This window comes from Castor canadensis, chromosome 16 (genome assembly GCF_047511655.1).
Source record: "Castor canadensis chromosome 16, mCasCan1.hap1v2, whole genome shotgun sequence".
NCBI lineage: Eukaryota > Metazoa > Chordata > Mammalia > Rodentia > Castoridae > Castor > Castor canadensis.
This window is the reverse complement of record NC_133401.1, coordinates 47,884,969-47,912,185: the sequence shown is the minus strand read 5'-3', so window position 1 is coordinate 47,912,185 and position 27,217 is coordinate 47,884,969. Positions and strand designations below refer to the sequence as shown.

Below are 27,217 nucleotides of genomic sequence, written 5' to 3'. Positions count from 1 at the left end.
ATCAACACTGACCAGACCACCATTAGCTGCACACTCCCGCTGAATTGCCAGTTCAAGGTCGAGCTGCAGGACAGATTCATCAGGCTCACCAACATCAAGGTAGAGCTCACCAGCACCCTGTACTCAGCAGCATCTGAAGACCAAGCTGTTGAAGAAGGTGGGCCAGCTGCAGGAGGCACTTGGCCAACTGAACAAGAGCATGGAGGGGAAGAACCAAAAGCCTTGTGGTCTCCAGCAGCAACCAGACCAGTGCCTGGCCCACCTGCAGCTGTACATGGCCACCTACCAACAACTGACATCCCACAAGGAGGCCCTTGCACCTGCAGCTGCTGAAACAGATCCAGCTCCTGGAGCAGCTCAGCAGGAGACGGTACAAGACAAGGTGGCCTTGGAGATGGCCCACCAGGCTGTTAAAGGAGACCCAGGAGTGGCTAGAAGTCACCAACCACCAAAATCAGCAGCTTCAGGCCCAGCTTATCCTCCTGGCTCAGCCTGGAGAAGAGAATAAGGAGGCTTCTAGGACCTAGACAGTGCCTGGGCCCCCAGGAGTGGGGGTGACTGTCTTTCTGTGGAAAGCCACCAGGTCATACATGTGGCCATGGGGAAGCTGCAGAGTGGCTTCCCAGAAGCCATTAAGGAAAAAAGTGGAGCTTAGGGAGTGTGTGGAAAAACTAGAGTGTGTCCAGTTGTCCGGAAGACAGATGCTATTGGAGATGATGCTGCCGGTCATCAAACACAGAGGGCAGTGCTAGAAGAGCACAAAGAGCAAGAGGAGCACGTCAGCCATCCGGCCCAAGACAGGGAAGACATGAAAGTGAAGCTAGTGGAGCTGCAGGAGCTGGTCATCTAGCTCAAGGGCGAATATAATGAGAGCAAGGCAACACTCCTGACAGCCTCTGAGTCCACCTCAGGCCCCTCGGCCCTCCAGGAACTTGAAGTTACCAACGAGCAGTATGACCTTCAAGAGGTGAGCCATTGTGTAACACTCAGAAATATACAGGCAACAACCATTGCCTCCAAAGCCTGGAGAAGGAGTCCTGGGGCTCTGCCTCACCCCTAGCAGGGACAGGGCGATAAGGACAGAGTGGCAAGAACAGGAAAGCTGGGGACAGGGTGGCAGGGTCAGAGTGGCAGGGACAGGGATGGAAGGGACAGGGTGGCAGGGACCAGGATGGCAGGTTCAGGATCAGTGATGGCAGAGACAGGGTGACAGGAACAGAGTGGCAGGGACAGGGATGATGGGGACAGGGTGGCAGGGCCAGGGATGGCGGGGAGAGGGTCATTCCGGGTCCACCTTAAGCCCCAGCCTTCCCAAAGTTCAGATTTGCAGCCAATAAAATCTCCATCTGCTTAAGCAAACTTGTAAATCCTTTCCCTATAGTCTAAAGAGTCCTGAATTTACAACCAAGGTCGAGTTTTAACTCTATTGTTTCTGCATTCTTTCTCACCTATCTGGATCCAGATAGGTGACTAAACAGTGGTGATTGCCCTGCCCTTAGGGTTGGCTACAACTTCTCATTTCTCATAGACTTGCTAGGTAGTGGTGGCAAAATGCAGACTGTAGAGTCAGAAGGTCTTCTCAAATCCTAGCCTGAGCACTTTACCTGGAAGGTAAAAGCCTAGTGTGACACCTGGAGAAAGTGGCCTGAATAAATGGATCCTACAGAGTAGGGCTGCTTGTAGGTTGGCATATCACTCAGTTTATAAATGTCACTAGTTGGGATTGACAACATTATCTCAAGAAAACATTTCCACTCTGTCAGGGCCACAGTTCTTTAGCATTTTCTTCCTTCCCTGTTACATTACAAAATGATTCAAGAACCTAAAAACCAAAGATGGAATAACACAGAAGCAGCCATCAGCCAAAAGAAGACACAATGTGGAGAGAGATTGAGTTGAAAATGGATGTTTCTTGGACTCTTAGAGCTTTCAAGGAGAGAAATGTGTTTTATTCTTTTCTGATATTAAGTCCTGTTTTATGTTTACCCTAATTCTGGTCTAGGAGCTTTCAGAGGAGATGGTAATTAATTCAGAATATTCTGCCAAACTGTGGAAACCAAGAACTCCCTGGTGAGCTGAGTGCTGCCATGCTAAGGTTTACAGATGAGGGAGGGCTGTTGGTAGCTGACAGCGAGGAGCTGCCTTGTCAGGACACAGTGTCATGATGGTCCCTGACAATGCTGCGTGTTTATTACATGTGAGTTTTCCAGAGCTCCATCTAAGATGGAATGTTTCACAATCATAGCAGTGCCAGGACTTATCAAATCACTGTCGTTAAGGTTTATGACACCTGATACATTTCTCAGGCAGGGGACACCTAAATAAAGGTCACTTGTTAAGGTCCTAGGGTGATTTTTATTTAAGATCCCTAGCAAATAAATTCCCCTCACAGAATCAGGTGCTCACACCTATAATCCTAACCACTTGGGAGGCTGAGATTGGGAGGGTCAAGGTTTCAGGCTAGTCCAAGTAAATAGTTCATAAGATCCCATCTCAAAAATAACCAGAGCAAAAGGGACAGGAGGTGTGGCTCAAGCAATAGAGCACCCTCTTTGCAAGTGAGAAGCCCTAAGTTCAAACCTCAGTCCCACCAAAAAAAAATTTCCCCTTACTGATTAGATATCCTAATTGTAGTTTTGAAAAAAAATTTTAAAATATAGTCACTTTAAAAATTCAAAAAGAAAACATTGTCCTTCTTCTTCCTTTCTTTCTCTCCTGTCCACGCTTTTCCTAAGCCCTCTGGGATTCTGTGTGTGCACACATGTATGTGGACAAGTAACAGAAAGGACCTAAAGATACCCTTTTGGAAACTTCTATGGCCATCAGCTGTGGGACAAAGGCTTACAGGATTTTGGAGCCTGGGTCCTGCCTTAGGTCTTAGGGAGATCAAAGGCAGTTAGAAGCAGAGCTGAAGTCTAAGGAGTAGACCCGAGATTGTTAGGACAAATAAGCCCCATAACCAAGCACATTGTTCATTGTGGGGAACTCCTTTGTAGGCTCAAACTGCCATATGTTCACACTGTTCCCATACCTACCAGCATCATCTCCTTTCTGCTCCTTCTGAAGGTTTGGTTCAGCTTGATCATTTTCCACTGTAAAGATCTCCATGTAGATCTGTACAAGTTCTACTTCAAGAGTAGATAAGTAGTTTCCTCTCCCAACCCCGAGCCTCGACTGGCCTCAGTGAGGTGCCCGCCCTGCTGGGATGTCATATGCATGTGGAGGAGGAGAACAAACAATACCACCTATCTCAAAACGATAAGGGGGATTAAGTAAGACACATGAAAAGTACCTTACATTGATCCTCAACTTGAGTACTGTGTCCCCTTCCCCCGCAAAAAAATCATTAGTTCCCTTCTGTCCCGTGAGGGACGGTCTCTAAGATTCCCAGTTAATGCTTTGTCCAACTTCAGTGGTCTGCGTCCACCTCCCAGGCTACATTGGAAGAAATCCCGTGAGTGTTTAAAAGGCCAGTGATTAATTATATCTTTGCAAACAGCTTTTCTCTGAAGTCCACTTCCTGTAACCAGTAACTCACACGACAACAAGCCCCTCATTTCTCGTGTGTAATAATTTCCACGCTAGAGTTCTGTCACGGAAAGCGCCCGGTCTACTGACTTTGGCAGTCAGACTTGACGTCAGTGGCAAAATCTGATTTTATGTTAAGATTCCAGAGGCCAAAGGATAAGTGTTGTTCCTTCAGTCCATGTTCTCATTTAAATATGGTCAGTTCTTATTTAAATATGACCAAAACGATCAGGACAATCTAAACGCAGCCCTGCTCTTTCCAGGGTCTACAGGTGGTTATGTCGTTGACTGGAAAGTGGGAGTGGAAGAGCGAATGTGCTCCCGTGGACATCTAAGTGTTAGGGAATGGCTCTGCCTGTGAAATGCGGTGCTGTTAAATCCTATGCAAAATGTGAAATGTTTAACTTGAAACCACACACTATTAAATACATTAATGAACCTGGATGTCCAAAATCTTAAACGCTGTGAAAATCTCACAGTTAAATTTCTCCAACAATCTCATCATTTTAAAGCTGTTCGTCCACACAAATTGAAAACTGTGGTTCTACTGTACCCATAGGGCAGCATGGCTTTAGCTGGTTTCCAGGAATCCCTTTTGTTCCCTGTCAGTAAAACTGGAAGAAACACACACAGCAACATAAAATTACCACCATAGGCCTCGCTGACAGCTCACTGACTTGGGGGGCATGGAACCACAGCCGGTATGGGAAGAGTCTGCTAGGTCCCCTATTCACTGGAGTCAAGACATCCCACTGAAGGCACCTTGTCTCTCTGTTGAAGGACACTGACAATTCTTGAATTCCACCCACCGTTAATTACTGCCTGGGACACGTATCTTAAATAATCACAGGGACCATGGGAAAAGAATCAAAGGATGGCTCCTGGTGCAGGTAGCACAGCAGGCACTGGATCATGCCAGGCTGAGATGGGTCCCTTCCCCTCTCACTTTAAGGAAAATGATGTAGGATTGCAGTTCTTATGTAATGGAAAGAGAGGAATCATTTGCTAACAACATTAAAATGTTAAGTAAACTGTTATATGCTCTAGTCACAACCTTCAGACACAACTACAAAATGGAAATCCATACACTGTTCAAAAGCTTAAAGTCTAAGCCAGGCACTAGTGCCTCACACCTGTAATCCCAGGTATGTGGGAGGTTGAGATGGGGAGGATTGAGGTTTGAGGCCAGTCTGGGCAAACAGTTCAGAACTCATCTCCAAATAATAATAATAACAATAAAATTAAATAACCAGAGAAAAATGGACTGGAGGTATGGCTCAAGCAGTAGAGCACCTGCTTTCCAAGTGTGAAATCCTGAATTCAAATCCCAGTCCCAACAAAACCGAAAAAGTTTACAATATGAAACTAATGGGGACCCAATGTAGCTACCTGATATTAATGAATATCATTTTACTACGGTGTGTGTTTATATGTACTCATTCCTTTGTCTGTATGATATGTAAGAAATTGGAGGGTTTTTCCTTTGCTGATCTAAGAATAAAAATATAAAATTCTCAGATATCTATCTCAATCTCAATTTGGGAACTTCTCATTATGTAACAGTGATAGCTTGTCCATAATTGGTGGTGTGGTGTTAAGCATCCAATAATGTCACCATAAAAAACTTGCAGGACAGTGGCGCAAATGCCCGTGACTCTGAGCACAAAACAATGGCGAGATTAGCCTGCACAAGGCTGAATTTTCTTAACCAGATTTCTATTGTAAACCACCAAAACCAGTATTGTAAGGAGAAGCACATATGTTATTGCTTTTGCTAATCTGACTTCTATTGGAAACTGCTTCCCCAGTTCACTGAGAAAAATGTTTTCACCTACAGTTCCTCCTCCTGTTTTCTTACCCTCCCCCGGCTCATTCTTTCTATTTTCTCTTTAGCAACAGCAGTTCTTACTTACACAGTGCTTACGCTGTGCCAAGTACTGACCCAAGCACCTTACACACACTATGAAATTCATTCTGTAACAATACTACAGGGTAAGTGTTTGTACTTCTCAATATAGACATGAGGAAATTAAGGCAGAAAGAGATCAAGTAACATCCAAATTCACACAACTCGTAAGTGCATGGCTGGGATTCGAACCCTGGCCACGTGACTCCAGAGTCTGTGCTCTTAAACAGTGGTTTGTGGGAAACCATTTTTTTCTTCTGTTGCTAAAACGACTTGTCGCAACTTCCTTTCATTGGGTTTTCCTGGGACAGGCAAAGCCTGTTGTCCACAGTTATGTTTTTTATTAAGAAATTTTATTTGCACAAATTAATTGTACAAATGAGTTTCATTGTGATATTTACATGTATATGATATACTTTGAAAAAATTCACCCCTTCTATATTACTCTTACTTAACTGCCTTCCCTCCTCCCCCTACTTTTTAACAGTCTCTGGTGGGTTCCACTGTGCTATTTCCATGCTTGTATATAATGTATTTCTATAACATTCACCACCCATCACCCTCTCCCTCACCCCTCCTCCAACCCATTTGTTCCCAGCCCCCAAACAATCCTCCTTTTACAATCATATTATATTATTATTCTTTAGGTCTAGATTATACATCCACAGTCATATCAACAGCACTCTTTGCCCTCAAATTTGTCCCTTTTAATGTAAAATTATATCACGTTTTTAAAATTACCTACTATTCATAGCTGCCATTTGTTGAGTGCCTGGTATGTATCAAGAATTTATACTTATCTTATTAAACTTCATAAGAATTTTATGATGTAGTGATTGTTGCCCCCTATTTTATAGTGGAGAAAATTGAGGCTCAAAGATAGTAGAGAACTTGCTCTAAACTGTGTCACAGGATTCAAGCCCAGATCCATCTGATACAATAGCTCATGGTCTTAGCTGCTGCCCTATACTTGGCAAGAAGTCATGAAAACTCAACTCAGTGGGTAAAATCTGCCATTACTGTCTGCACAGAGTTCAGGTAGGGCAGCTGTCCTCAAAGGGTGGTCCACAGACCTGCACCTTGAGATCCATTCACAGGGTTATTAACACTAAGAAGCTGTTTTTCTCTTCCACTGTGTCAATATTGAACTAATTGTGTAAAAGTAATGAAGTAATGAAGAGCCCATGATGAGAGATCACTTCACACCAAAGAGTATGGTCATGAATTTCTTTAAGTGGAAAATAACAAGTATTGGCAATGATACGGAGAAAGTAGGACCCTCGGTCATTGCTGGAAGGAATGTAAAATGGTGCGGCTGCTTGGAAAACAGTTGGAGGTTCTGCAAAAGTAAATCACAGAATTATCATATGACCCAGAAATTCTGCTCCTGGCTATGTACCCAGAATACTATGAATAACAATGTATAGAAAAATTTGATGGCTTAGAGGAAATTGATCAATTTCTTGAAAAACTCATGGAATATGAACTAGACAATTGACCACCCCTGTATCTTAAGGAAACTGAATCCACAATTTTAAAACTTCCCCAAAAGAAGTTCCAGACTCAGATCAGCCCACTGGTTATTCTACGGGCCATTTACACGATCACACTAATTCTACACAGTCTCTTCAAGAAAACACGGCAGGAGGAAATGTCTCCCAGTTCATCTTATGATGCTAACAGTACCCAGATGCCAAAGGCAGGCACTGATGGTACCAAAACCGAAACAACACAAAATGCTACACACTGACATCCCTGATGCATATGGATGCAAAAAATCTTTAACAAAAAATCACAGTGTCTAGACCTTAAAAAAATGAATGGATGAATGTAAAATGGGGAATGCTTGGAGAGCCCCAGAGGGTGGGGAGGGTGAATGTAATTGATGTACTTTACACATGCATATGAAATAAAATAATGAGACTCATTAAAATTTTATAAAAGGAAGGATAAGAAAGAATAATACAGGAGTGAATTTGATCAAATACATTATATACATGCATGAAAATATCACAGTGAAGCCCCTTTGTACAATTAATATATGCTAATAAAATGTAAATACATTCCCATGTCAAAATGTAAGTAGAACCTAAAACTGCTGTGAAAAAAATCAAGTTTATAAAAAAATCTTGGCCTGGCACCAGTGGTTCACGCCTATAACCCTAGCTACTTGGGAGGCTGACATTGGGAGGATCATGGTTTAAGGCCAGCCTGGGCAAATAGTTGCGAGACCCCATCTCCAAAATAACCGAGCAAAATGGACTGGGGGTGTGGTTCAAGTGGTAAAATGCCTGCTTTGCAAAAGTAAAGCCCTGTGTTCAAATACCAGTTTCACACACACACACACACACACACACACACACACACACACACACAAAACTAACAAATTATAAGCAAACAATTCAGCAAAATATAAGCATAATTTTAAAAATAATCATACACCATGGTCAAGTGTGCTATATTCCAGGAATGTGAGGCGAGTTCAAAATTCAGAATTTCACAATATTGGAAAACTAAAAAAAATTTCATGATCATATAGACAGACATTGAAAAAGAACTCGACAAAATCCTATACTCATTCATGATATTAAAAAAAAACTTCCAGGCAAACAAAACCAGAGCGAAACTTCCTCAACTTGTTGAGTAGAATCCATAAACCCTACAGAAAACATCACACATAATGATGGAAGACTGAATATTTTCCTCCTAAGACTGATAACTAGGCATGAAGGCCTACTGCCCTCACTCTACTCAATATAGTACTAGAAGTTCTAGTCAGTCCAATAAGGCAAGAAAAATAAAGGGAAAGCATACAGGTAGAAAAGCAAAGCTCCCTATTTGCAGATGGCATGACTGTACAACAAGGTGACAGTACACAAGTTCACCATACAAAAACCAGTGACATTTCTATATCTTGGTAGTAAATGCATGTGCAAAAAAATTAAAAATACAATGCCAGTTATAATAGCTCACCCCGAATGAGATCCATTCCTCCATACACGAGATGCACACACACAGTATTAGATCATGATCTAATCAAACATGTACATAGCTTACAACCTGGAGCCTACAATACTAATGAAAGAAATAAAAAATGTCCTAGGAACAGAAAGGCATATTGTATTCATAGCTTGGGAGACTCCAACATAGAAAAGATATCAATTCTCTCCAAATTGACAGATTTAATTCAATTTGTGTCAAAATCCCAGAAAATTTTTTGCAGTTAAAGACAAGATTGTTCTAAAATTTACCTGGAAAGACAACAGAACCAGTGTAACTAGTAAAACCATTCTGAAAAAGAAAGAAAAGCTAAGAGGAATTAGTTTACCCAATTTCAAAATTTACTAAATAGCTACAATTTACCTAAGGTAGCCAGGACCATATAGAATTGAAAGAGGAAAGCTGTATCATAATCCAGGGTACATATTAGGTTTGGCAGAGGAACAGACACGTGAATCAATAAAGCAGAATAGAGAACTCAGAAATAGATCCAAACTAATACAGAAAGCTTAAAGTGACAGAGGTTAACACGAGAAGGGGATCAGGAACCAGTGTAAAGATCAGTTAGAGATGAATCAACATGGTTTGTAACACATGGGTACACGAAAGCAATAGTAGGACTCTCTCTGTATAGCTATCCTTAACTAGCAAAAACGCTTTGTCTTCCTTATTATGCTTGTGCTTTTCTTCAACAAAATTAGTGATAAGGGCAGAACAGGACCTGCCTGGAACTGAGGCGGGGGGGAAGGAGGGGGAGGGGGGCAGGGCGGAGAAATGACCCAAACAATGTACGCGAATGAGAATAAATGAATAAATAAATAAATAAATAAATAAATAAATAAAAATTTTAAAAAAAAGAAATACATCCAAACAAATATGACCAATAAGAGTGCAGAAGCATTTCAGTGCAAGAAAGGTTTGATTGTAACACACAGTGCTGGGACAACTGGTCACCCATTAGCCAAAAAAAAGGAAACTCAACCCAAATCTCACATCTCATACAAAAATTAACTCTGCATGAATCATTGACTTAAAGTAAAACCTTAAATTACAAAATGTTTTTTAGAAATAGAAAATCTTCAGAATGTATGGCTATGAAAAGAGTTCTTAAACTTGCTACCAAAACAAAATCCATACATAGAAAAAATTGATAAATTGAGCTTTATCTAAACTTTTACCCTATGTAGCCCAGTCTGGTCTCAATCTCACAACCTTCCTGCCTCAACCTCCCCAGTGCTGGGATTGCAAACCAACACAACCAGCTCAGAGAAAATATATTTCTAAACCTCATATCTGACAAAAGGATAATATCTAGACTATAAAGGGCTCTCACAACAGTTCAGAACAACTCATGCATTTAGATCATTAAAAGACACAGAGATATTTCACACATAATGGCAAAAAGAAGCCTGTGAAGGGAAGAAACTGCAAATTAAAGCCACAACGAGACTTCACACAACAGAAAGGCAAAAATAAAAAATTGTGATAATAAACTGGGGGTGTAGCTCAAGTGGTAGGGCACCTTCCTAGCAAGTGCAAAGTACTGAGTTCCAGCCCAGTACTGTAAAAAAGAAAAGAAGAGAAAAAGCCCATTTGGAAAGTCTGACCACACAATTCCAACTATATGACATTCTAGAAAAGGCAAAATTATGAGAAGGAAGAGGAGAGGGAAGGACGAGCAGGCAGAGCACAGGGGATTTCTAGGGCAGTGAAACTATTCTGCATGACACTACAATGGTGGATACATGTCACTATACATTTTTCAAAACCCATAGAAATGTACAACGCTGAGTGAATGCAGTAAGTGATGGACTTTGGGTGATATCCATGAGTCAATGTAGGTTTAACTGTAACCAAGTGACCACTCTGGTGCAGGAGGGTGATAGTGGGGAGGCTGTGTGTATGTGAGGCTGGGTATACACACCTTCTGCTCAGTTTTGTTGACAGTCTAAAACTTCTCTTAAAAATGAAGTCTATACACTGAGTGTGGTGGTGCAAACCTATAAATCCCAGCACTTGGGAGGCTGAGATGGGAGGATCTGGAATTCAAGCCAGCCTGGGCTACATAGCAAGACACTGTCTCAAAGAAAAAAAAAAAGCAATAAAACAAAATGTAAAACCATGCACAAATATTTACAGCATCTTTATTTCAAATAGTGAAAACTTAGAAACAACCTGGATGTCTTTCAACAAATGAGTGATTAGACCAACTATGGTACATCCATACAATGTGGAGTGTTATTCACTAATAAAAGGGACAAACTACTGATACAATGCCTGGATGAACCTACAAAGAATTATGCAGAGTGTGGGAGAGGTAGGTAGTCAATCCCAAAAGGTTCCATACTGTATGATTGTATTAATATAACATTTGTATATGACAATATTATAGAAACAGAGAATATATAAATGAATGTCAGAGGACAGATAAGAGGTGGCTATTCTGCAACTTGACTGCATCAGTGCTACCATCCTGATTGTGCTACTGTACCATACATAGTTTTGCAAAAATGTCACTCCTAGAGAAATGTTGCTAAAGGGTACATGGGGTATCTCTGTGTTACTTATTACAACTGCATATGATCTACAATTAAGTCTAAAAAATTGGAATTTAAAAAGTTAAAGTGACTCTTATTACAAATAAGACAACTGCACTCAGGAGGTTGGGGCAGGAGGATCATGAGTTCAAGGTCAACTTGGGCTACATAATGAGATACTGTCTCAAAAAAAAAAAACAGTATTTTTTAGCAGTGGTAAAATTTAAGCTTAAAAAGAAAATTAGAATTTTGGAAAATTTGTTCCTGCTACAATGAGCACAAGTTCCCAAAACTCAATGACTTTTTAGATGAGGTCAGTAGTGATACTAACTCGTGTTGTTTTGACACTGCATAATGAAACATGTCAAAAGTTGTAAGAGCTGCATAACTCAGTAAGTCAAGAGTTTCTAAATGATCATTGTAGACTACTACAAAACCATGCATAGTTGAAACCCTTTTCAAAACACCAGTGGCTTTTGCTGGACAGAGTACAAAGTTTGTCCACATGATTTCAGATTCCAGCTGCCATAACCTTTAAGAAGCAAGCACAAGGCCCTGAGTTCAAACGCCAGTATTAAAAACAATACCCACTTGTCAACTTTTAATAAAGTATTAAAGACAAGTATCCACATTTACCTGAAAAGATTATTCAGCTAAGTCCCCCCCTTGCACTACATATCTATGTAAGGTTATCTTTCTTTCTATCTGATCACAATGCAATAAAACTAGAACTCAACAACAAAAATAAAGACAAAAAACATGCAAACAGCTAGAAACTGAATAACGCATTGCTTAATGAACAATGGGTCACTGATGAAATAAAAGAGGAAATTAAGAAGTTCCTGGAAGTCAATGAAAATGAAAACACAACCTACTGGAACCTATGGGACACAGCAAAGGCAGTCCTGAGAGAAAAGTTTATAGCCATGAGTGCATATATTAAAAAGACTGAGAGATCCCAAATCAATGACCTAATGAATGATACAACTCAAAGTCCTAGAAAAACAAGAACAAGCAAATCCCAAAACAAATAAAAGGAGAGAAATAATAAAAATAAGTGCTGAAATCAATGAAATAGAAACCAAAAAAAAAAAATACAGAGAAATAATGAAACAAAAAGTTGGTTCTTTGAAAAAATAAACAAGATCGACACACCCCTGGCAAACCTGACTAAAATGAGGAGAGAAAAAACCCAAATTAGTAGAATCAGGAATGCAAAAGGGGAGATAACAACAAACACCATGGAAGTCCAGGAAATCATCAGAGATTACTTTGAGAACCTATATTCAAATAAATTTGAAAATCTTAAAGAAATGGACAGATTTCTAGAAACATATGACCCATCCAAAACTGAACTAAGAGGATCTTAATCATCTGAATAGATCTATAACATAAAATGAAATTGAAGCAATCAAGAGTCTCCCCAAAAAGAAAAGTCCAGGACCTGATGGATTCTCTGCTGAATTCTATTAGACCTTTAAAGAACTCATACCAAACCTCCTTAAACTGTTCCACAAAATAGAAAGTGAAGGAAAACTGCCTTACACATTTTATGAAGCCAGTATTACACTTACCCAAAACCAGGCAAAGACACCTCCAAAAAGGAGAACTATAGGCCAATCTCCTTAATGAACACTGACACAAAAATCCTCAACAAAATAATGGCAAACCGAATTCAACAACACATCAAAAAGATTATTCACCACGACTAAGTAGGCTTCATCACAGGGATTCAGGGGTGGTTCAACATATGAAAATCAATAAACGTAATAAACCACATTAACAGAAGCAAAGACAAAAACCACTTGATCATCTCAATAGATGCAGAAAAAGCCTTTGATAAGATCCAATGATATTTCATGACAAAAGCTCTAAGAAAACTAGGAATAGAAGGAAAGTACCTCAACATTATAAAAGCCATATACGACAAAACTACAGCCAGCATTATACTTAACGGAGAAAAACTGAAACCATTCCCTCTACAATCAGGAACCAGACAAGGATGCCCACTATCTCCATTCCTATTCAACATAGTACTGGAATTCCTAGCCACAGTAATTAGGCAAGAAGAAGCAATAAAAGGAATACAAATAGGTAAAGAAACTGTCAAAATATCCCTATTTGCAGATGACATGATCCTATACGTTAAAGAACAAAAAAACTCTACTTAGAAGCTCCTAGACACCATCAATGGCTATACCAAGGTAGCAGGATATAAAATCAACATGGAAAAATCATTAGCATTTCTATACACTAATAATGAGCAAAATGAGAAAGAATATATGAAAACAATTCCATTTACAATAGCCTCAAAAAAAATCAAATACCTAGATGTAAACTTAACAAACAATGTAAACGACCTCTACAAGGAAAACTATATATTTCTGAACAAAGACATTGAGGAAGACTATAGAAAGTGGAGAGATCTCCCATGCTCATGGATTGGTAGAATCAACATAGTAAAAATGTCGATACTCCCAAAAGTAATGTACATGTTTAATGCAATTCCCATCAAAATTCCAATGACATTCATTAAAGAGATCGAAAAATCTACCATGAAATTTATATGGAAACACAGGAAGCCACGAATAGCCAAGGCAATACTCAGTCAAAAGAACAATGCTGGAGGTATCACAATACCTGACTTCAAACTATATTACCAAGCAATAACAATAAAAACAGCATGGTACTGGCACAAAAACAGACATGAAGACCAGTGGAACAGAATAGAGGACCCAGATATGAAGCCACACAACTATAACCAACTTGTCTTTGACAAAGGAGCTAAAAATATATGATGGAGAAATATCAGCCTCTTCAACAAAAACTGCTGGGAAAACTGGTTAGCAGTCTGCAAAAAACTGAAACTAGATCCATGTATATCACCCTATACCAAGATTAACTCAAAATGGATCAAGGATCTTAATATCAGACCCCAAACTCTAAAGTTGATACAGGAAAGAGTAGGAAATACTCTGGAGTTAGTAGGTATAGGTAAGAACTTTCTCAAGGAAACCCCAGCAGCACAGCAACTAAGAGATAGCATAGATAAATGGGACCTCATAAAACTAAAAAGCTTCTGTTCATCAAAAGAAATGGTCTCTAAACTGAAGAGAACACCCACAAAGTGGGAGAAAATATTTGCCAGCTACACATCAGAGAAAGTACTGATAACCAGAATATATAGGGAACTTAAAAAACTAAATTCTCCCAAAACTAATGAACCAATAAAGAAATGGGCAAGTGAACTAAACAGAACTTTCTCAAAAGAAGAAATTCACATGGCCAAAAAACACATGAAAAACTGCTCACCATCTCTAGCAATAAAGGAAATGCAAATTAAAACCACACTAAGATTTCACCTCACCCCTGTGAGAATAGCCATCATCAGCAACACCACGAACAACAGGTGTTGGCGAGGATGCGGGGAAAAAGGAACCCTCTTACACTGTTGGTGGGAATGTAAACTAGTACAACCACTCTGGAAAAAAATTTGGAGGCTACTTAAAAAGCTAAACACTGATCTACCATTTGATCCAGCAATACCACTCTTGGGGATATACCAAAAAGACTGTGACACAGGTTACTCCAGAGGCACCTGCACACCCATGTTTATTGCGGCACTATTCACAGTAGCCAAGTTATGGAAACAGCCAAGATGCCCTACCACCAAGATGAATGGATTGAGAAAATGTGGTATCTATACACAATGGAATTTTATGCAGCCATGAAGAAGAATGAAATGTTATCATTCACTGGTAAATGGATGGAATTGGAGAACATCATTCTGAGTGAGGTCAGCCTGGCCCAAAAGACCAAAAATCATATGTTCTCCCTCATATGTGGACATTAGATCAAGGGCAAACACAACAATGGGATTGGACTTTGATCACATGATAAAAGCGAGAGCACACAAGGGAGGGGTGAGGATAGGTAAGACACCTAAAAAATTAGCTAGCATTTGTTGCCCTTAACGCAGAGAAACTAAAGCAGATACCTTAAAAGCAACAGAGGCCAATAGGAAAAGGGGACCAGGAACTAGAGAAAAGGTGAGATCAAAAAGAATTAACCTAGACGGTAACACACACGCACAGGAAATTAATGTGAGTCAATGCCCTGTATAGCTATCCTTATCTCAACCAGCAAAAACGCTGTTCCTTCCTATTATTGCTTATACTCTCTCTACAACAAAATTAGAAATTAGGGCAAAATAGTTTCTGCTGGGTATTGAGGCGGTGGGGGGGAGAGGGAGGGGGCGGAGTGGGTGGTAAGGGAGGGGGTGGGGCAGGTGGGAGAAATGACCCAAGCCTTGTATGCACATACGAATAATAAAATAATAAAAAAAAAGAAATGCAAATTAAAACCACACTAAGATTCCACCTCACCCCTGTTAGAATAGCCATCATCAGCAACACCACCAACAACAGGTGTTGGCGAGGATGCGGGGAAAAAGGAACCCTCTTACACTGTTGGTGGGAATGTAAACTAGTACAACCACTCTGGAAAAAAATTTGGAGGCTACTTAAAAAACTAAACACTGATCTACCATTTGATCCAGCAATACCACTCTTGGGGATATACCCAAAAGACTGTGACACTACTCCTGAGGCACCTGCACACCCATGTTTATTGAGGCACTATTCACAATAGCTAAGTTATGGAAACAGCCAAGATGCCCCACCACTGACGAATGGATCGAGAAAATGTGGTATCTATACACAATGGAATTTTATGCAGCCATGAAGAAGAACGAAATGTTATCATTTGCTGGTAAATGGATGGAATTGGAGAACATCATTCTGAGTGAGGTTAGCCTGGCCCAAAAGACCAAAAATCATATGTTCTCCCTCATATGTGGACATTAGATCAAGGGCAAACACAACAAGGGGATTGGACTTTGATCACATGATAAAGCGAGAGCACACAAGGGAGGGGTGAGAATAGGTAAGACACCTAAAATATTAGCTAGCATTTGTTGCCCTCAACGCAGAGAAACTAAAGCAGATACTTTAAAGCAACTGAGGCCAATAGGAGAAGGGGACCAGGAACTAGAGAAAACGTTAGATCAAGAAGAATTAACTTAGACGGTAACACACATGAACAGGAAATCAATGCGAGTCAACTCACTGTATAGCTATCCTTATCTCAACCAGCAAAAACCCTTGGTCCTTCCTATTATTGCTTATACTCTCTCTTCAACAAAATTAGAGATAAGGGCAAAATAGTTTCTGCCGGGTAGCGAGGGGTTAGGGGGTGTAAGGGAGGGAGCGGGGGTCGGGGGAGTAATGACCTAAACATTGTATGCACATATGAATAAAATAAAAATTAAAAAAAAAGGTTACCTTTCTTCATGCCCTTCAACTAACATAATATGTCATAACAGACTGGATGCAGGCGCATAGATGAGAAATCACTTGTTTTCTATTAGTCTAAACGTTAGAGATTTGAAAGAAGGGTGTAAATCAACACCCATCTCCTTGCTACATTTTCTTTTGTGTTAGCAAATACAGTTATTTTCACTAAACATTTATGTTGACAAGTAATAGGCTTATTCTTTTTCATGACTAATAAATAGTTTAAAATTTTCTCAGTCTTGAGCTTTCTCATAATGCAAATACTGATTGCTGCAATGTTTATTAGAAAAGCTTTTTCAGGTCCTTAGTAAGTTTTAAGAGTGAAGGCTCCTAAGACCACAGGTTCTGAGAACTGCTGGTCAAGGAGTTGCAAGTTTTCATGAAAGCACATGCTCAAACAAATGCAAGACTAACTCACATACCCAAAGGATTATGTGAGAACACAAGGAAGTAGCCAGTCTTAAGAGAGGCATATGTCAAGGGGATTGGGAAGCTGTCCAACTACTTTCCCTATGTTGGGACAAGACAACCCTGAAACTGCTGAGAGTCCACAGGGAGGGTCATTCCCATGGGGTGCTTCCTGTGAGTTTTGGTGGAATCACTGAGGCCATTGCAGTAAGCCCCAAGTAGAAGGATAAGTAATTTGGAAAGCTGTCTAATTGTTGCTCACATTCATTAGCAACATTACACATTCACAGGAGCCTGAATTGACAGAGAGTAAGAAAGCAAGAGGGAGAGAAAGAGATTTCACCAATTTGACTTTCACCAAAATAGTGACTTGTAGCATTCAAACAGCATTCAGCTGTTTACAGAGAAGATTCATTTTGAGAAGAACGAGGTGGTTGTAGCACATTCAGGTGGAATCCGTGATGAAAATTCTTTTCAATTTCATTTGCTGCCTGTATTGTTGAGTTAATCCTCAGAAAGCACATTGCTGAAAGGAGAAAGAACAATTGGTGACTTCATTTCTAAATTTAAAAAGTGTCATTTAAATGAGTCACTAATTTTTAAATGAAGTCCCCATCCCTCCCTGCTGGCAAGTGGTGCCTTCTGGCCTCCAGAACGATGCCCTGGCCTTTTAGGCCCACTTTTGTCAGATGCTAAAACATCAGGCTGCACACACATGGGCGTCAGAACAAAGGCCATTCTTACTTAAGATCTAAACTAGATCTGGAAGATCGGTAAATTGACTGGAGAAATACCAAGACTAAGGAAAATGTCACAATTCCTTGCCCTTGAGAATGGGTTTAAAAGACCCAGAGACAAAACAGTAAAACAGTTCTGTTGTGACAGAACTGAGGGTGATTTCACCCTCTCTGGACTGGAGGGAGATGTCAGACTGGTACCAGGGATCAGGCAGGGGCAATGCAAAAGAAAAAGAAAATTAACACTCCTACCCTGTTATGAAGGGTGTGTGTGTGTGTATGTGTGTGTGTGTGTGTGTTTCCATGTAATATCCCTACTATATTCCTTGTAGTTTCCCTGCTCTACTGACTTAGCCTCCTGCTCCTTCTCTCTCTCCTCTTTGTTTTTAATTATTTTTCTTTAATTCCTTCCAACGTGTACTTTTCTAAGTTTGTGAAGTACTCGATCTATTGCCTGATGGTTTGCTTTAAACATCTTCCTGATGTTGAAGAAACAGGACAGTAGTAACGGGAATGTAATTATTTGCTTTCTATTCAGTATCCATGGCCATTTTTTCACTGATTTTGAAAAAAAAACAGTGTCTTAATACCAGGTGTTGTCCAGTTAAAAAAATTCTAAACTCAAAATAGATAGCAGTCTTGAATAATAGTTTTTCTTTAAAAATATATACTCTCATGACTCTTAGTCTCTAATCTGTTATCCTCACATAGGAAACAAAAGAAGATTTTTTTAAAAAGCTTATAAAAATGTCCTAATTCTTCTCCATATGGCCTCATCAATAAGTTTTGAATAACCATATAGCAGACTCAACTTAGGTTTTCCATAGTCGTATTTGCTGTGTTTGAACTTGTCTTTTTAAAAGATTTCTTCCTGATACAACAGACACTAACAGGGGTGACCATCAGCATCAGGCAAAAACACCTCGGCTGTGGAAGAAGCAGCAATGGCCATGGTATCTCTGGTTGAGCCTCTCTTCTCACTCCTTCCCCCATGTACCACCAGTCTTTCCCTGTGGGACACCTACTCATGGGAACATGAGTGGAGTTAAGCATTGACTTTAGCTCTGCACATCTTCTCCATCATAGGTGCTGATCACTGATGGGGTTTTTGATCATCAATAAGTCATTGACATATGGAATGATTTCACCCTCTCTGGACCGGAGGGAGATGTCAGACTGGTACCAGGGATCAGGCAGGGCAATGCAAAAGAAAAAGAAAATTAACACTCCTAACCTGTTATTAAAACAGCAGCTCCACAGTAGAGTAACAAGAGAAAATTTAGTCCTCCTGCCAAGTTTGCACCTTGGCTAAGGTCTTCTCACAAAAATTTCAGCATCTTCATATAGAAAATGGGGAGATCTGTGCTCAAAAGGATGGGCTACTGTGAGGATTTAATAAGATACGTAACTCGTGAGGACTTTTTCAGGCAAGTAGAGTGTAATGCACGATATTTCATAAAAAAAAAAATTCCATTGTCTTTGTAGCTAAAGTCCCAAATGGAGTGCAAAAAATAAATATTCTATGAGTGGCTTTAAGATGACCACTTATTTCATTCATATGAACTAGTATCTTTTAATCTTAGATTAGAACAATGAAACTTCTAACAAGAGAATGGGGCAATCATTCCAGAGTGACCCCTTATCTGCACTCAGCTTTGTTATTTTGAGCAGTGCAGATGCCGCCATTCTCATATGTGACTTCTGAGCAGAGGTCATTGACAGCAGAGGTTGGGACTGGCTGCATTTGTGAAGGATTGAGGTGAGATATGTCTATGGAGGGTAGGAGGAGAGCATGAGAGAGATCAGATTTTTCCAATCAGCAAAATCAGAACTTTAAGTTTCAAACAAGAAGTTATTCAGGGCTCAGGTTTTTGAGAACTTTAGATAATCTTCACACATGGTCCAGCAGCATTCATGGCAGTGAACTAAGAAATAGAGAAAGGGAAGGTGAGCCAGGTTGCTGGGGCTGCAACATAATCACATGCTTGTGTGGGCTGTTGAAGCTCTGAGGGGCACAAGCCCTTGACACCAACTCTCTAAAGACAGGCAAGAAAGCCAAAGCTCAAAAGTATAAAGCCACAAATGACATTGCTCAAGGTCATGGTTCTATTGCCTGGTGAAGTAAGATGGTAGAGATTTCGAGCAAGATACCTAGTGGCCTAAAAACTAGTGTCATGTTCTTTGCATTGCTTTTTGTTGCCTCTGATGTAAATAAGGCCAAAGAGAGTTGATGAATAAGTGACTTTTTCTCTGCCATACAAAATGTTTTCTCTCTTGACTAGAGTTATTTCCAAATAACTTTTTTCCAAGAAGTATCATCTAGATTTGCTCTAATAATTTTGACTGCTGTCAAAATTTCACGTTTTAATTATACAACCTCTCATCACAACAAAGATTGTGCTCTACTGAACTGCAAGTGGGTCTTCAATAGTAGATGAGTTAAACCTTGCCACATAAAATATTAAACCACCAGATTGGCTACCATGGATATGCCATTTCAAAAGATAAGATTGCTGCCAAGATGTGTGTATGCATTTGTTTGCACATATGCATGTGTATGTATCTAAAACAGATCATAAAACAGTCTATTTCCAGTTTAATTCAGTGTGCTCCTGTGGTGTTATTTATTTGGAATCCTAAAGTATAACCCTAGGGAATATTAGCTATATCATAACCTATTCCCTAACTGACCAGTCTAAATGTTTCCACTATTGTTCCATGTGGTAATAGTTAAATTCTGAACCTTTCACTGTTTCAAATTAAACTATTTTCATATTGTTAATGATTCATACCAAAAAAAACCTCGCTCATGCCTCCTTCATAAGGGGAGTCACTGGGGACCACAAACCATGTGTGATGTTGTCTTGAGAATTTATGGATATTTCTTATCCCCTTATGAGATGCTTTATAGGCTCCCCTACTTAGGAAACTAAAGATCAATTTCTTAAAAACTGTACACTGACTATTTCAACTACTCTGCTTTCTCTTAGAAAGCAGAAAAGGCCTTCTGGCTCAAACTCCCCCACTTGAGTTTAATATCCATCCCTACAGGCCAGGAGATTATGTCCTAATCAAAACCTGGAAGGAGGAGAAGCTTCAGCCGACATGGAAAGGACCCTACCAAGTGCTCGTAACCATGAAGACTGCAGTACGCACAGCTAAGAAAGGTTGGACTCACTAAGTCAGGGATAAGAGCCTATCAAAGAACTATTGAACCACTACTGACCTGGACAATCCCCTAAAAGTCACCTTGAGACAGCATGAGTCCACTACCACTGTGTCTCCTGCCCCTTCTTCAGCCCATAAAGACTGTTGATGAGCCATGGGCAGCTACTTCACTAGTAATTAATATAACCATTAACCTAAATCCACAAACCATAGAATTTGATGCTTATCGTGTAATGTACTGTGGGGATCTAACTTGTGAAAAATATTACCTATGTCCTGAACCTAGATGGGGATTAAAAAAAAAACAAGGATGGTTGTAGCACCTGGGATGATATATAGTGGACCACAGAACCCAGTGGGTGGACTATAGACCAAAACCCTGTGAAGGGAGCATGGGTGACTATAGCTACTCTGAGCTCAAGCCTCAAATCTGGCTAGGTACCCAACTAAGGTTTGGGTAATTAAAATTACAGATTTAAGACAAACTCTAGAAATTGAGACAGGATATGGAGAAACTAATGCCTGGGTAGAATGGATAAAATATTCTGTATTTGCACTGAACAACAGCAACTGTTACGCTTGTGCTAGAGGATGACTGGAGGCACAGGTGATCCATTTTCTGCTAGGATAGAACTCAGACAGCTTGAGGGTAGAATGCATGATCACTCTGTTCCAAGAAGAGATGGTCTGGGAGGATCAAACTTGCCAGTCTTTCCAAAGTTCAGACCCCCTAAAAACATCAGATTCCCAAGTTCCAGTGGTCGACTATACCTCCTGTCTCTCACAGTGGGAGGGGGAGAGACAGTACACTAACTTTTTGGGAAATCTGTCTGCATGTATACAAGGCCATATGTCTGTGGAAACTAATAACTCTGCATTAAGCCTACCCCCAACTGACTCATGGTGGTATCGCAGAGAGGGAGTATTACTGGTGACCCTCCTGAGTAACTCGAGCAGAACTTGCTCACTTGTGCAATTGCTCATCCCTTTAACACTAACATTTCATAACTCCAACCACTGAGGCAGTCAACAAATGCCCTAATCTAAAAGAGAGGCACCAGGTGGGTCCTTTGATGACAGCAAGGGAATTGCAGAGCAGTTAAATGCTATTAGCAGCAGAAAAGGGCAGAGTACAGGACTGACTGCTCTTGCCAATAAACTGGCTGAGAATTCAGGGGTTAATGACCTGCTCAAAGGATGGATGGAAAAATGGTTTGGGAAATGGAAAGGAGTTATGACCTTAGTCCTCACTTATCTTACCAACAGAGTAACCTCCTCCTGGATACCTTTGAACAAGAAAGTTAGCTAATGCTAACCAAATTTGAGGAAAAGAGTGAATAGTACAAAAAGAAAAGGGGGAAATTCTTTCCTTCAAAGAAATAGCAACCCAGGTAAATCCACTTTAAAGTAGCAGCCCATTATGTTCACTTAACTTGTGGCTTCCTGGAATGTTAAATGTGAACCTTGCCTTTTCCCAGGTAAATCCACTTTAAGACGGACCTCATCTATAGTCAGTTGAGAAAGACTGTGAACCCTGACTCCTATTAATTGGAGAAGGGGAAGTGTTGTATCAGGGATAAAAACCCAAGCAGACCTCCTGCTTGGTGTTCTTGCTTATCAGACCTATGTTGGTGGCACACCCTTCTGCAGAAATAAAACTTTTTGCCTTGCTGACTGACTCCTGAGTCTTACTTCTAACACATCTGTGAAACACATCTGTGAAAGGGGACAGGGAAGGATGGAGGAAGGTAGGGGAAGGCTGTTTACCCTAGAGCAAAGATTGCCCACTAGCTGAGCCTCCGTCACTGGCTGTGTAGCTGGGGAGAGCATGACCCCAGCACGGACCGTTAGCTACACACTTGGCAGCAAGCTCTCTCAAAGGGTGCACTGCCAGCACCACCCCAGTCCACCCCTGTGCCTCACAGATCCTTTGTTCTGTACTCAAGGGACTGTGGGCTTCTCATCCTGACAGAAGGTGACTTACTCAGAGCTGGAGCCAACCCCTTCTTTCTACAGGATCTGAGCCCTTGGTAATTCCACCCAGATCAGATCAAGGTTTCACTACATGTCCATTCACTGTTTCCACTGGGCAAGAGTTCCCAGGGAGAACTCAATAGATTACGTGGTTGCTCATGTGTTCTATCTACCCCACTCTCATGCATAAGCAGGAGATAAGACTCTCACCTTATCCTGCTGGTGAGAATCAATTTCCCCTACTATGATTGTGACAACTCTTCCTGCCTGTTGATCCATGAGTGTGTGAAGTTCAAAATGCACTGGCAGGAGCTGTAAAACATAGGTCAATGGCATCCTCGTGGTGTCCCCTCACAAAACTGTGCTCCTTAAGCACCAGGAGCTCTCACTCCTGAGAGCCCAGAGTTGTGTTGTGGGGACAACACAAAATCCCTCCAGGTGCTACTGGGAGTGATGGCAAGGTGAGCCCCTCACTTCTACCCTGTTATTATTTGCGTAAGGTGTGAGTCTGTCCCTCAAGGGTTCATGTGTTGGAAGCTTAGTCCCCAGTGTGGTGATATTAAGAGGCAGTGGGACCTTTAAGAGGTGGAGCCTACTAGATCATTAGTTTATTGAGAATGTGCACTCAGGGGATTAAGGTAGTTCTTGTGGGACCCCAGTGGCACTCTGGCTTCCTATCTCATCATGTGATGCTTCTCACGTGCTCCCAAAATGATGCCACCTACCGTGAGGTTCACCGTGGAAGCTGCACCATGCTGACTGGACTTTCAGCTTCCAAAACTGTGAGCCTTATAAACATCTTTTCTCTGTAAGTAACCCAACTTTAGGCATTTTATTATAGTAATAGAAAATGAATAGACACACACCCCATGAGTATCAGAAACTTCTGTGCCACAACAGGGGACATAATGTCATGTAAATGTCTCCAGTGTTTATACTGCAACTGAAATGATGGCACCTATGTCTGCAGAGTATTGTGTTCAAGATGGTGCCTCAGGTGCACCTTCAGAAGATCATTCCAATGTTCTGTAAGGCCAGCCACTTTGAGATGGTGCTATATAAGACATAATAATTTGCTCCCCTGGTCATGGGCTCACTCTCAAATCTACTTTTCTGTGAAATGGGTTCTCGAGTCTGCTGCTACAGTTTATGGGAATTCACCTCTGTGAATCAGGCATTCTCTATGTCCCTAGAAAGTGATGTTGGCTGAGAATCTGTGAGCAAGAACAGAAAATCTACATAAAAAGTAGGTCCTTTTCCTATAAAGATTAACCTCTGATCCTTCCACTGTAGAAGGGTCCCAGTCTAGTCTACTTGTCATCAAGTGGTAAATTGATACCTTTAAGAATTGTGTCATTTTAGGGATTTAGTCTGGTCTGTGATGCTGGCAGGTGAGGTATTCAGATGTGGCTTTAGTTAAATCAGCTCTATGATGGCATCTGCCATTGTGACCTCTCTGTTCTGGGATGGTCAATGGTGAAGATGGGCCAGTGTCACCTGGCCAACTCTTCACTCCTATGAGGTTTCTGAGCATCTTTTGATGGACAGTGCTATGTGATCCAAGAATCTTCACACTTTGTGCTCACTCTGTTCACATGCTATTACCTGAGAACTTTACTCTGATTCTCCCATTCTTTCTACCACCTGCCCAGTTGACTGGGTTATCCACTGCCCAGGAATCATTAATTACACTTTCTCATCCTTTCACATGAAGCAATGACCAGATGCACTGCCCCAAGCTCTGCCCATTGAGATTTTTGTTTACACTACTCTTCAAGGCCAGCCCTGGATACGATGTCTACTTTCATCCCAATCATCCCCAAACACAGCTTCATTCTCTTCCTTCTTCTGGTTGTATGAAATTTCCACACAGGTGGCAACAGGTATGAGCTGAAGGAGGGACGCTGGTATAACCATGGTGGATGACATGAGTGTCAGGGCTATCTGCTCAGCACCTTACTCGTGCCTTCTGACCTGACCTGGCTCAGTACTACACGTTCCATTTCCATCTTACTATGGCCTGATACTTGGCCTATTGTGTTTTGTGACTAAAAAATTCTAGAAAAGCCCAGCTCATAATGGGAGATCATAGATGCCTAGACACTTGGTGCTCTATGGCCAAGCATTCCAGCTCTAACAGGGCCAAAAAGTTGGTTCTCTTTAAAAGGCATATGGGTCTCTGCTACAAATGGCATGGCTTTTCTCCAAAACCCCAAGGGCTTGCACTGTGAGGCTCCCATGGGCTGGCCACATTGTAGCTTTCCCCATCATGGGCATTTTTAACACCACAGGGTTTCCTGATCACATGGCCTCAGCAGCAGGACCACATTTGCTTCAGAGCCCATTACTCAGTGTGAGGGCTAGAGTTTTCCTAGATGAGGAGTGGGTTGCCTTCAGAATCCTAAAGGCTCACCAATGAGTGTGCATCCATCTTTGTAGTTGGATTCATAAACTTGTCTTTTAATTCAGAAAGGAAGTCCTGGCAAATCCTTGACTTCTGTAACCCTGGAATTTTACTCACTTGGTAGATTTCTGAGAATCCAGGATTTGTCTCCCACTCTGTGAGCTCAGTTGTCTTGCCAAGTCCTCTGGCAATTAGTTGAGTTTTGCTCATTCAACATGACATCAACAGGAGATTTTCGATGCAATGGAGCAGTGTAACATTCTGAAGTATACAAATTTCTTTAGACCATAATGAATGGAAATAAAGGAACACACAGAGACCTGGGACGAAAGTGCATGTGGATATTCCTATTGTTTAGTGAATTTCCCATCAGGCAGAAATGGCTTGGGTGGGGGAGGCAAGGGATGTGACCTTGGGAAGATTCTTGGATGTGAGAGCTGGAGCCCATGAGCCAACACTGCTACTCACAGTGATTGGAGTGCCTCATCTCCGTGGCTCCGTGGTGAGTTTACTAAGGGTAATAGTTATTCTCCTCTGTGTGCTTTTCTGTATCTTCATTTTTTTAAGTGGACATGTATTATCTAAAATCAGAAAAAAACATACATTTCATAGTGAGGTGTAATATTACAGAATTTTAAACAAGGCTTTGACTAATAAGTTATGAAATGATTTAATATCATTTTAGTCTAGTTTACTTTTTAACTTATTGTTTATTCATTTATTCATATGCACATACATTGGGCCATCTCTCTCCCCCTGCCCTCTACCCCCTCCCTCTTACACCCACCCCCTTAGCTTCCAGACAGAACCTATTCTGCCCTCTTCTCCAATTTTGTTGAAGAGAAGGCATAAGAGATAATAAGAAAGCCATAGCGTTTTTGCTAGTTTTGGATAAAGATAGCTATACAGAGAGACTCCTAGTATTGCTTCCACGCACTTGTGTATTACAACCCACATTGATTCAACTCTACCAGACCTCTTCACTACTTCCTGGTCCCATTCCCATAGTGGCCTCTGTCAGTTTAAGATTACTGTATTTGCTCCTCTACAGTGGGCACATCAAACTTTTTCAAGTTTTGGGTTTCCTACCTTTCCCTATTCCTCCTGTACATGTTCTCCCCTTAGCGTGTGACCCATGACTAATAATATTGCTGCAATTTGTTTTCGTTCTAAAGTCTGCATATGAGAGAGAACATACAATTTTTGGCCTTCTGAGCCTGGCTAACTTTGCTTCAGATGATCTACTCCAATTCCATCCATTTACTTGTGAATGACAAAATTTCATTCTTTTTTGTGACTGAGTAAAATTCCATTGTGTATAAATACCACATTTTCTTAATTCGTTCGTCAGTAGTAGGGTATCTTGGCTCTTTCCATAATTTGGCTATTTTGAATAGCACTGCAATAAATATGGGTATGCAGGTGCCTCTGGAGTAACCTGAGTCGCATTCCTTTGGGTATATCCCTAGGAGTGGGATTGCTGGATCATATGGCAGATCTATGATTAGTTTTTTAAGAAGCCTCCATATTGTTTTCCAAAGTAGTTGTACTAGCTTGCATTCCCACCAGCAGTGTATGAGAGTTCCTTTTTCCCCTACATCCTTGCCAACATTTGTTGTTGATGGTGTTTTTGATGATAGCTATTCTAACAGGAGTGAAGTAGAATTTTAGTGTAGTTTTGATTTGCATTTCCTTTATGGCTAGAGATGGTGAGCATTTTTTCATGTGTTTTTTTGGCCATTTGGATTTCTTCCTTTGAAAAAGTTCTGTTTAGTTCAGTTGCCCACTTCTTTATTGGTTCATTGATTTTTGGGAGAGTTTAGTTTTTTGAGTTCCCTGTATATTCTGGTTATCAGTCCTTTGTCTGATGTATAACTGGCAAATATTTTCTCCCACTCTGTGGGTGTCTCTTCAGTTTAGAGACCATTTCTTTTGTTGTGCAGAAGCTTTTTAATTGCATGTAGTTCCAATTATCCATGATTTCTTAGTTGCTGGGCCACTAGAGTTCTATTGAGGAAGTCCTTGCCTATACCTATTGCTTCCAGAGTATTCCCTGCTCTTTCCTGTACTACAGAGTTTCAGGTCTGATATTAAGGTCCTTGATCCACTTTGAATTGATACTAGTACAGGATAGACATGGAGATAGTTTCAATTTTCTGCAGGCAGATAACCACTTTTCCTAGCAACATTTGTTGAAGAGG

The 27,217-nt window shown here is 40.8% G+C and overlaps 1 long non-coding RNA gene across 1 annotated transcript in view; it reads right to left on the bottom strand.

Moving 5' to 3' along the window:
- The window catches only part of LOC141418087 (uncharacterized), a 115,049-nt gene extending 89,409 nt beyond the window's left edge, over nt 1–25,640 (bottom strand). Inside the window, exon 1 of the long non-coding RNA XR_012442725.1 lies at nt 25,485–25,640. This is a non-coding gene — a long non-coding RNA (uncharacterized lncRNA). The remainder of the gene's footprint in view (nt 1–25,484) is intronic.
- Nucleotides 25,641–27,217: the final 1,577 nt, after the last annotated feature.